Source organism: Lepidochelys kempii, chromosome 2 (assembly GCF_965140265.1).
Source record: "Lepidochelys kempii isolate rLepKem1 chromosome 2, rLepKem1.hap2, whole genome shotgun sequence".
Lineage (NCBI taxonomy): Eukaryota > Metazoa > Chordata > Testudines > Cheloniidae > Lepidochelys > Lepidochelys kempii.
In genome coordinates, this window is record NC_133257.1 from 256,560,084 (window position 1) to 256,572,722 (window position 12,639).

General features: G+C 44.1%; 1 protein-coding gene across 5 annotated transcripts in view; it reads right to left on the reverse strand.

The window, feature by feature from the left end:
- LOC140907820 (sodium channel protein type 5 subunit alpha-like) overlaps nucleotides 1-12,639 on the reverse strand; it is a 267,714-nt gene that overhangs the window by 97,907 nt on the left and 157,168 nt on the right. The window lies entirely within an intron of this gene.

Below are 12,639 nucleotides of genomic sequence, written 5' to 3' on the forward strand. Positions count from 1 at the left end.
GAACTAATAGCACAAGATATGGATCCTTTGCCAAATGCCTTCCCTCAGGAAAGTAAATAGAACACTTTTGCAATGCTCTAGCTCAGATTAATCCAGAACATTTAAAGAGCTTGAACTCTGGCCTGGAAAAGTAGAGAGTATTAATTCTAATCGCTCAGTCTTAGTTGATCTAAGATCCTTTTCCACACCCAGCAGCACATTGTCCATAATCAAATAGTTTCATTCTTCTAAGAGTTCAGTTTTAAAATTAGTCTGAATAGGAGAACTTGGCAAATGGATACACTGCCAAAGTTAATTTCTCCGGTTATCAATTCAAAAGGCTTAAATAGGCAGCGAAAGTGTTTCATAAGTGTTCACTGTTCGGAGTTCAAACTAATACCTTTTGCTAAATTGCATCCTGATGTTTAATCACTAGACACTTTATATTTCTTTCAGTGATTGGGATCTCTCCACAATATAATATGGGGAATTCAAACAAATAGGCTCCTCCAATGTAAGTTTCAGTTCTGGAAGATTGTTGTACTTCTAAAGTTCACCTAGAAATACAATGTGCTTTAAGAGAGTGACTGAAATAACCACAGATTTTTCAGTCAGTTAAGGCTTTAATATTTCTGTCATCATCAAGAATGCCTCGTGCTATGACATCCAATAATGACAAAACATCTGACTGGCTTTTAGTTGTCATTACTTTCAATTTAGATATTTTGGATTTATTATCAGACATGACAATTTCAAACTCTCTCTCTCTCATGCATACACACACACACACACACCTCTCTGGGCCTGGAAAGTAAGTCATTTTGTAACTGGACCAAAAATGTTGAGTTGCAGTGTCTTTTTTACCAAAGGGAGAAACTGAGAAATGCTCATTTCGGGGCAGCATTTTGATGGGGGGTGGAGGGGATATGGATACTAGGAAATGGCACCCAGTAGACCGTGACTGACATGTAGTCCAAGATCTGAGCACTTGCCCAAATAAATGGTAGAATCATAGAATATCAGGGTTGGAAGGGATCTCAGGAGGTCATCTAGTCCAACCCCCGATCAAAGAAGGGCCAATCCCCAACTAAATCATCCCAGCCAAGGCTTTGTCAAGCCAGACCTTAAAAACCTCAAGGGAAGGAGATTCCACCACCTCCCTTGGTAATGCATTCCAGTGTTTCACCATCCTCCTAGTGAAAAAGTTTTTCTTAATATTCAACCTAAACCTCCCCTACTACAACTTGAGACCGTTACTCCTTGTTCTGTCATCTGCTACCACTGAGTACAGTCTGGATCCATCCTCTTTGGAACCCCCTTTCAGGTAGTTGAAAGCAGCTATCAAATCCCCCCCATTCTTCTCTTCTGCAGACTAAACAATCCCAGTTCCCTCAGTCTCTCCTCATAAGTCATGTGCTCCAGTACCCTGATCATTTTTGTTGCCCTCCGCTGGACATTTTCCAATTTTTCCACATCCTTCTTGTAGTGTGGGGCCCAAAACTGGACCCAGTATTCCAGATGAGGCCACACCAATGTTGAATAGAGGGGAACGATCATGTCCCTCGATCTGCTGGCAATGCCCCTACTTATACATCCCAAAATGCCATTGGCCTTCTTGGCAACAAGAGCACACTGTTGACTCATATCCAGCTTCTCGTCTACTGTAACCACTAGATCCTTTTCTGCAGAACTGCTGCCCAGCCATTCGGTCCCTAGTCTGTTGCGGTGCATTGGATTTTTCCGTCCTAAGTGCAGGACTCTGCACTTGTCTTTGTTGAACCTCATCAGATTTCTTTTGGCCCAATCCTCTAATTTGTCTAGGTCCTTCTATATCCTATCCCTACCCTCCAATGTATCTATCCCTCCTCGCAGTGTCATCTGCAAACTTGCTGACGATGCAGTCCACGCTATCCTCCAGATCATTAATGAAGATATTGAACAAAACCGGCCCCAGGACTGACCCTTGGGGCACTCCACTAGATACTGCCTGCCAACTAGACATGGAGCCATTGATCACTACCCGTTGAGCCCGACGATCTAGCCAGCTTTCTATCCACCTTAGAGTCCATTCATCCAGCCCCATACTTCTTTAACTTGCTGGCAAGAATACTGTGGGAGACCGCATCAAAAATTTTGCTAAAGTCAAGGAATAACACATCCATTGCTTTCCCCTCATCCACCGAGCCAGTTATCTCATAACAGAAGACAATTAGATTAGTCAGTCATGACTTGCCCTTGGTGAATCCATGCTGACTGTTCCTGGTCACTTTCCTCTCCTCTAAGTGCTTCAGAATTGATTCCTTGAGGACCTGCTCCATGATTTTTTCCAGGGACTGAGGTGAGGCTGACTGGCCTGTAGTTCCCCAGATCCTCCTTCTTCCCTTTTTTAAAGATGGGCACTACATTAGCCGTTATCCAGTTGTCTGGGACTTCCCCCAATCACCATGAGTTTTCAAAGTTAATGACCAATAGCTCTGCAATCACATCCAGCAACTCCTTTAGCACTCTCAGATGCAGCGCATCCAGCCCTATGGACTTGTGCTCATCCAGCTTTTCTAAATAGTCCCAAACCACTTCTTTCTCCACAGAGGGCTAGTAGCCTCCTTCCCATGCTGTGCTTCCTATGCAGTCGCCTGGGAGCTGACCTTGTTCGTGAAGGCAGAGGCAAAAAAAAAAGCATTGAGTACATTAGCTCTTTCCACATCCTCTGTCACTAGGTTGCCTCCCTCATTCAGTAAGGGGCCCACACTTTCCTTGACTTTCTTCTTGTTGCTAACATACCTGAAGAAACCCTTCTTGTTACTCTTAACATCTCTTGCTAGCTGCAACTCCAAGTATGATTTGGCCTTCCTGATTTCACTCCTGCATGGCTGAGCAAGATGTTTATACTCGTCCTTGGTCATTTGTCCAACCTTCCACTTCACGTAAGCTTCTTTTTTGTGTTTAAGATCAGCAAGGATTTTACTGTTAAGCCAAGCTGGTCGCCTGCCATACTTACTATTCTTTCTACACATTGGGATGGTTTGTTCCTGTAACCTCAATAAGGATTCTTTAAAATACAGCCAGCTCTCCTGGACTCCTTTCTCCCTCATGTTGTTCTTCCAGGGGATCCTGCCCATCAGTTCCCTCAGGGAGTCAAAGTCTGCTTTTCTGAAGTCAAGGGTCCGTATTCTGCTGCTCTCCTTTCTTCCCTTTGTTAGGATCCTGAACTCGACCATCTCATGGTCACTGCCTCCCAGGTTCTCCTCCAGTTTTGCTTCCCCTACTAATTCTTCCCGGTTTGTGAGCAGCAGGTCAAGAAGAGCTCTGCCCCTAGTTGGTTCCTCCAGCACTTGCACCAGGAAATTGTCCCCTACACTTTCCAAAAACTTCTTGGATTGTCTGTGCACCACTGTATTGCTCTCCCAGCAGATATCTGGGTAACTGAAGTCTCCCATGAGAACCAGGGCCTGCGATCTAGTAACTTCCGTTAGTTGCTGAACGAAAGCCTCATCCACCTCATCCCGCTGGTCCGCTGGTCTATAGCAGACTCCCACCACGACATCACCCTTGTTGCTCACACTTCTAAACTTAATCCAGAGACTCTCAGGTTTTTCTGCACTTTCATACCAGAGCTCTGAGCAGTCATGCTGCTCTCTTACATACAATGCAACTTCCCCACCTTTTCTGCCCTGTTTGTCCTTTCTGAACAGTTTATATCCATCCATGACAGTACTCCAGTCATGTGAGTTATCCCACCAAGTCTCTGTTATTCCAATCATATCATAATTCCTTGACTGCACCTGGACTTCCAGTTCTCCCTGCTTGTTTCTCAGCTTCTTGTATTTCTGTATAGGCATTTAAGATAATTCACTGATCATCCCGCTTTCTCAGTATGAGGCAGGAGCCTTCCCCTCTTGTGCTCTCCTGCTCATGCTTCCTTCTGGCATCCCACTTCCCCACTTACCTCAGGGCTTTGGTCTCCTTCCCACAGTGAACCTAGTTTAAAGCCCTCCTCACTAGGTTAGCCAGCCTGCTTGCAAAGATGCTCTTCCCCCTCTTCGTTAGGTGAAGCCCGTCTCTACCTAGCACTCCTCCTTCTTGGAACACAATCCCATGGTCAAAGAATCCAAAGCATTCTCTCCAAATGCATGTTGTCAAGTCAGCTATGCCTGATATCAGTTCTTTCAGTGCCATTCTTTTTTTTTTTTTAATTGCCCTCCAGTGTTTCATGGATCTTAGGCATTATGCTATGGAGAAATAGATTTCCAGGCATCTTATACTAAATGAGCACCCTAAAACCTTTGTTAGCAGTGTGACTGCTCTAATCAATGAAGAGATTGACAGCAAGTCTTATAGTTCTGTCTGCTGTGTCTTGATGAAAACTGATGTAACAAATCTAAATTTCTACACATATGTGAATGTGAAAACAAATGTAAAGATTATGTTGTTTAATATTTGCCAATTAAGTTCAAATTATTCCTCGAAGACACACTAATTTGCTTGCACCTATCTTTCCAGGCATTTTTCCTCAGCTGGTAAGTTTACATCAACTCGTGCCCCTTTACATTTAGATTCAAAGCTGATGACTAGAGCTGGTCCAAACTCTTCTGATGGAACAGTTTTTCATCAAAATTGAAATGGGTTGTGGGAATGCATCAATTTTGATGAAAAGTTCTGCATTCTCATTTCATTTTGATAATGTCAAAATGTTTTGCTTTGACATTAGAGTTTCATTTTGTTTCAACCTTTTTATTATATTAAATATTATTTTTAATATTATATATTATTATATTATATTTTGTTTCCACATTAGCAAAACAAAACACATTGATAGTTACAAGACCTGAAGAAGGGCTCTGTGTAAGTTCCAAAGCTTCTCTCAGCAGAAGCTGGTCCAATAAAAGACATTACTTCACCCACCTTGTTTCATGGGAATTTTTGACTCAAAATGTCAGAATTTCCTGGGGAATGGAAATTCTGGTTTCCAGCCAGCTCTATTGATGTCATAAACAGTAATGTAAATTAGACACTGGGGACCTATGAAACTTCCACTGACTTCAATGGGAGTTGCCCTCATGCAACTTATAGTAGGATCTAGCCACAGGTGTAAAGGGAAAATCATGGGTCAGAAAATGAATGTAAGTAGCAAAGTAGAGTCACCTGGACCAATTTGGTATTCAGAGGGTGTGAAAAATGAGTGTGACTTACACCAATTTGGGATTCTGGGTGGACTCAGTACAATACTGGCATTAGCAGCTCAGTTCCCAAGAAGTCAATAGGATTGATTCTGACACCAGGGTAAATCAGGTATTATGTTACACCATTGGAGTCAGTGCAGTTACACAGACAAGAAACTAGGAAGACAGCAAAACCAGGCCCTGGTGGAACTGTGCAGGATCCCAGGGGAATGGGCAAAGGTATGCCACCTTTCCTCAAACAACACTCCCTGCACCAGATACCACATCCTGGGATGAGATGGCCTAGCAGCAGCTACAGCAATTTGATGCTATGTAAGGATCTCCCCATTCAGGTGAGATTCAATCCTCAGGTGGCTCGAGCTGTTGGCTTTTCAGTTTCTTTGCAAAATCAGGGTGACACAAAGCAGCCACAGCGGGGCTCTAGCAATGGGGAGCTGGGTGGACCATTTCCCAGCTGCCTTCCCCCTGCTATAGTCTTTGCCTGTGACAGGCAATATGACACTACATGGCTGAAAGCAGCAGTGTAGGTGCGAAGGCACCGCCTGGATGAGTAGAGACCTGTGTAGGGATGAACTCAGGTGCGATTTGTCTGTACTCTACTCACCTAAGAATGCCTCACCATCTACATGGCTACTCCAACCTGTTCTAGGGTGTCATAGTCTGAATACATAGTCTACAAACTGCCAAGAGAAGCATGCAGAGTAGATTTAGTATAAGAGTATTGCAGAGACACTGTTTCAGATGCTGCACTCTCTGCTGGAGGGAGCCGTAGGGTCAAAGTTGAAGAAGAACCCCAGGTAGCATGTGGAGTGGTGCAAAAGGGGCTGTAGAAGGGGCATTGATCAGGCCCATTTTGATTTCTAAAACCTTTTAACATGGTAAGTTTAAGGTAATTTCCTATATGGTCTTGTTAGTGAGATGGCTGCATTTTGCAGATTAAGATGGTGGAACAATTTAATGTCTCCTTGATCTCCTCCCATTATTTCAGCACCGTGAGTTTTGATGTCACGTGTATTAAGGTGTTCATTCTTCGGGCTCTGAACGGACTTTACAGAGGTTTAGAAAATGATTTCTATGATTTAATCCTTCAGGGAGCCAAAATTAGTGCTTGAAAAGACAATCTGAAAAGAATGCAACCAGATACTCATTGTGACACTACTGTGCTGCATCACAAAACGCAGATTAAAATAGTTGAATTATATGGAAACGCTTTTTTATTCCTCAGAGGACAATCAGTATTTGGACTTCTCTGTTTCAAAGGTACTGGAATAATCTTTCATACATGGACAATTGGACACCAAGTGTATCTGGGAGAATAAACAGATGACTTACTATGATGATTCTTGCTCCCATCATAGGGTTAAACTAATGAGGAGTGGGGGGTTTTGTCTCTGTCTCTGTCTCTTAAAGCGCTGGGTGGGAATGCTACAATGACTGGCACCTAAAAATACATGACAGAAAGACAGCTCCATTAAATTTCGATGGGGAGCGGGCATCTCCTACACAACCAAATTTTCTGGACTTAAGTTCTACCTGTCATTTTCTGTTTCATTATAAGAAAAGGAATACTTGTGGCACCTTAGAGACTAACCAATTTATTTGAGCATGAGCTTTCACGAAAGCTCATGCTCAAATAAATTGGTTAGTCTCTAAGGTGCCACAAGTACTCCTTTTCTTTTTGCGAATACAGACTAACACGGCTGTTACTCTGAAACCTGTTTCGTTATAGAATCTGTGCAGATTTTTGTTTTCTTTCTCTGCCATATGCGTAGGCTACAAGCATGTCTCTTCCATATTACTTTACTGTCAGTGCATCTCAGTTACAAAAGGGAGATTAAGGTGTCGCAGGTGTACTAGGTTATTACAGGTTCTCAAACTGAGAGTGTCACAAATTGGTACCTTTCAGCAAGATGGCTGCTGCCAGCATTGGCTGAGATAATAGAAATGCCAATTGAAATGAAAACTTTTCCTAATACATTGAATAGAAAATACAGTTGTAGAAGGGTTTCGTAATATTTGAACTTTCAGGATGCCACACTTAACAACATGGGTGCAGTTTTACTTAACTGCGAAGGCTTTCTTGAAAGAGGCTTTTTTTGTCCTTTCCAGCAGAGTATTCCGATATTCACCCTTGATGTGAAGGCTCTGGAAGACAGGAGGATTGGACTGCACCAAAAAATACCTACTCTCTAGCAATGTTGCATCCAATCTTGCAGTCCTGATTTAAGCAAAGTGTCATTAGCCTCTCAATTACGCCAGCTGACACTGGATTTTCACCAACGTACGTTGAACAGAGTATAGTCCGATGTCTTTAATAGATGCTTTGCCTGGAAAAGGACTACAAGATTTGGCCCACTGTGTTAATACTTTTAATAATGCACTTGGGAAGCACAGAAGTAAATGAGGTGTTTACTTCTAAGACAAGTATGTCAAAATTCTAAACTTTCCACATTATAATAGGTTAATCACAGTGGCAATTGGCTTCACAGAGAGGAAATTTTAAATGTCTCCTGTATGTAGAGAAAAATCTCTTCTTGCACTCAACATTTTACGAGATGAATCAAAATTGCTTCCCCCCCCACCCCCTCCCCAATGCACATCTCCAGTGACTCTGCTGCAGACACTCTACTTCACTGCTGGAAGCCCCATGGGATGCAATGAGTGGGCAGATCTGAGGGCTTCCTTGTCATGGGTGTCAGACAGGAATGTTCATTAATAAATGCTAGGTTTCAGAGTAACAGCCGTGTTAGTCTGTATTCGCAAAAAGAAAAGGAGTACTTGTGGCACCTTAGAGACTAAACAATTTATTTGAGCATAAGCTTTCGTGAGCTACAGCGATGCATCCGATGAAGTGAGCTGTAGCTCACGAAAGCTTATGCTCAAATAAATTGGTTAGTCTCTAAGGTGCCACAAGTACTCCTTTTCTTTTGATAAATGCTGATGTAGACACTTCCTTTACCTCCTCTCCCAGGCAACAACAATAAAATCCACTAACAGGAGAAAATAAAGCAAGGTTCTAGCAACTCTGCCAAACTGTGACCACTAAATCCCTCTTCAACCAGCATCTTTCAAGTGAAGAGGGAGACATTTTTTTCTCTAAGCATCCTTCTTCAGACACACAAGCACACAATCATTCTCCCCACCCATTCTAAAATTCTTAAATATATAAAAATGGATTAAAGTTAGGGAAAAGTTAGAATAGATTTGAATGCATAACGAACTCCCCCAAGGAACTCTTGTTTCATTTGTATATAATGCCCTCAATGCAAAGAGATATTTAGCCATAACTGTGGGTCTTTCGATGCACTCACGTAAATTGCATTTGCATTTCTCTTGATTTCCCTTTGCACGATTTACTGTGGTTATCATGGCAACACAGACATTTGCTGGGATAAGGAGTAGTGTGGAATCTGGGAGTGTAACATGATCAAAGCTTTAAAAGTGCAACATGAATGGGGAAGCTTATTTCCCAGCTTCTGATAGGTTTGTCAGAAAAATGAAGTTATCACAGTTATAATGCCTGATACTATCAATCCCGTGAATGAGGCTTGAATACTAAACCCCAAGTCATACCATTTCCTCTTCCTCTTCAGTAACCTGTGTTGTGAACAAGATATTTTTTGTGGGTTAACACAGCATACGGAGCTGGAACAGGCACTGTCAAAACCAGACATGCGCCTGCTTCTCCACTGTTTTGCACCATATGTCATTAGTTACACCTGTGCAAAGGTGATTTATTAGTGTTTTGAGGAAATAAACATAGAATGCCTCTGACTTGGAAATGAGTGTTTCCTACAGATGCAGAGCCAAATCCACAGCTGGGGTAAATTGAGTTATGCTGAATTACACCAGCTGAGGAACTGTCCCACAGAGACCAATTTAAACGAGTCAATACCTCTGTACTATATCTATATAACTGAGTTCAGCGTAAAATGAAATGGTTTTAGTGCCAATTATTCACTATTTGAATAAAAGTAAATGGTAATTTACACTTGGTGGGGTAACTCACATGACTGGAGCACTGTCATGGATGGATATAAACTGTTCAGGAAGGACAGGCAGGGGAGAAAAGGGGGAGGAGTTGCACTGTGTATAAGAGAGCAGTATGATTACTCAGAGCTCTGTATGAAACTGGAGAAAAGCCCATTGAGTCTCTTTGGGTTAAGAGCAACAAGGGTGATGTCGTGGTGGGCATCTGCTATAGACCACCAGACCAGGAGGATGAGGTAGACGAGGCTTTCTTCAGACAACTAACAGAAGTTTCCAGATCACAGGCCCTGTTTCTTATGGGGGACTTCAATCACCTAACATCTGCTGGGAAAACAATACAGCAGTGCACAGACAATCCAGGAAGTTTTTGGAGAGTGTTAGGGACAACTTCCTGGTGCAAGTGCGGGAGGAACCAACTAGGGGCCATGCTCCTCTTGACCTGCTGCTCACAAACAGGGAAGAATTGGTAGGGGAAGTAGAAGTGGGTGGCAACCTGAGCAGCAGTGACCATGAGTTGGTCGAGTTCAGGATTCTGACAAAAAGAAGAAAGGAGAGAGCAGAATATGGACCCTGGACTTCAGAAAAGCAGACTTTGACCCCCTCAGGGAACTGATGAGCAGGATCTCCTGGGAGGCTAATATAATGGAGAAAGGAGTCCAGGATTGCTGGCTGTATTTTAAAGAAGGCTTATTGAGGGTGAAGGAACAAACCATCCCAATGTGCAGAAAGAACAGTAAATATGGCAGGCGACCAGCTTGGCTTAACAGAGAAATCTTCAGTGAGTTTAAACACAAAAAGGAAGCTTACAAGAAGTGGAAACTTGGACAGATGACTAGGGAGGAGTATAAAAATATTGCTCGAGCATGCAGGGATGTAATCAGGAAGGCCAAAGAACAATCGGAGTTGCAGCTAGCAAGGAGTGTGAAATGTAACAAGAAAGATTTCTACATGTATGTTAGCAACAAGAAGAAGTTATGGGAAAGTGTGGGACCCTTACTGAATGGGGGAGGCAACCTAGTGACAGATGATGTGGAAAAAGCTGAAGTATTCAATGCTTTTTTTTGCTTCGGTCTTCACAGACAAGGTCAGCTCCCAGACTGCTGCATTGGGCAGCACAGTATGGGGAGGAGGTGAGCAGCCCTCAGTAGTGAAAGAACAGGTTAAAGACTATTTAGAAAAGCTGTACAGGCACAAGTGCATGGGGCCGGATGCAATGCATCCAAGGGTGCTGAGGGAGTTGGCTGATGTGATTGCAGAGCCATTGGCCATTATCTCTGAAAACTCATGGCAATCAGGGAAGGTCCCAGATGACTGGAAAAAGGCAAATATAGTGCCTGTCTTTAAAAAAGGAAAGAAGGAGAATCTGGGGAACTAGAGACCGGCCAGCCTCACCTCAATCCCTGAAAAAATCATGGAGCAGGTCCTCCAGGAATCCATTTTGAAGCACTTGGAGGAGAGGAAGGTGATCAGGAACAGTCAGCATGGATTCACCAAAGGCAAGTCATGCCTGACCAACTTGATTGCCTTCTATGATGAGCTAACTGGCTCTGTGGATATGGGAAAAGTGGTGGACATGATATACCTTGACTTCAGTAAAGATTTTGATATGGTCTCCCACAGTAATCTTGCCAGCAAGTTAAAGAAGTATGGATTGGATGAATGGACTATAAGGTGGATAGAAAACTAGCAAGATCGTCGGGCTCAACGGGTAGTGATCAATGGCTCAATGTCTAGTTGGCAGCTAGTATCAAGCGGAGTGCCCCAGGGGTTGGTCCTGGGGCCGGTTTTGTTCAACATCTTCATGATGATGATGGGATGGATTGCACCCTCAGCAAGTTTGCGAATTACATTAAGCTGTGGGGAAGAAGTAGATATGCTGGAGGGTAGAGATAGGGTCCAGAGTGACTTAGACAAATTGGAGGATTGGGCCAAAAGGAATCTGATGAGGTTCAACAAGGACAAATGCAGAGTCCTGCACTTAGGAAGGAAGAATCCCTTGTACTGCTACAGGCTAGGGATGGACTGGCTAAGCGGCAGTTCTGTAGAAAAGGACCTGGGGATTACAGTGGATGAGAAGCTGGATATGAGTCAACAGTGTGCCCTTGGCATATTGGGCTGCATTAGTAGGAGCGTTGCCAGTGGATCGAGGGAAGTGATGATTCTCCTCGATTCAGCACTAGTGAGGCCATATCTGGAGTACTGCATCCAGTTTTGGGCCCCCCACTACAGAAAGGATGTGGATAAATTGGAGAGAGTCCAGCGGAGGGCAACGAAAACTATTAGGGGGCTGGGGCACATGACTTATGAGGAGAGGCTGAGGGAACTGGGCTTATTTAGTTTGCAGAAGAGAAGAGTGAGGGGGGATTTGATAGCAGCCTTCAACTACCCAAAGGGGGGTTCCAAAGAGGATGGAGCTAGGCTGTTCTCAGTGGTGGCAGATGACAGAACAAGGAGCAATGGTCTCAAGTTGCAGTGGGGAAGGTCTAGGTTGGATATCAGGAAAAACTGTTTCACTAGGAGGGTAGTGAAACACTGGAAGGGGTTACTTACGTAGGTGGTGGAATCTCCATCCTTAGAGGTTTTTAAGGCCCAGCTTGACAAAGCCCTGACTGGGATGAATTAGTTGGGGTTGGTCTTGCTTTGAGCATGGGGCTGGACTAGATGACCTCCTGAGGTCTCTTCCAACCCTAATCTTCTATGATTCTATGACATTCAAAAAACCTGTCAAATCATCATCGAAAGCTCATTTCTCCACAAACTTGCATAATTCCTCTGTAAAAATTTTTGCATATTGTCCTAAGGTAGATTTGGATTTTTTCCAATAAAAAATTATGTTCACAGGCAGGAAATGCCAGGATTTTATTCTTGACCAATAGTGAAATAGGACCATCCTGCCCGGCCCCTGAGCTTCTGGCCTGGGAGGCTGTTCCTCCACCCCCGCAGCCACACAATGGTCTGGGTGGCAGGGCTGCAGAGCCCGGCCTGACCCAGTGCTCTGTGCTACGCAGTGCGGCTGCTTGTCCTGGTGCAGCTGCGCCGCCAGCCACCGGTGCTCCAGGCAGCGCGGTAAGGGGGCAGGGAGCAGAGTGGGGGTTGGATAGAGGACAGGGGAGTTCGCGGGGTGGTCAGGGGGCATGGATAGGAGTCGGGGCGGTCAGAGGGCGGGGAATGGGGGTTGAATGGGGCAGGAGTCCTGGGAGGGCAGTCAGGAAGGAGAGGAGGGGTTGGATGGGGCAGCGGGGGGCGGTCAGGGGACAGGGAGTTGGGGGGTGGATGGGGTAAGGGTCCCAGGGGGGCAATCAGGAAGGAGAGGGGGGTTGAATGGGGTGGTGGGGGGCAGTTAAGGGCAGGGGGCAGTTAGGGGCGACGGGTCCTATATAACTTCTCTACTCTATAACTATATAACTTCTCTATAACCTATATAACTTCTCTATAACTTCTCAACTCAATGGCACCTTAGAGACTAACCAATTTATTTGAGCATAAGCTT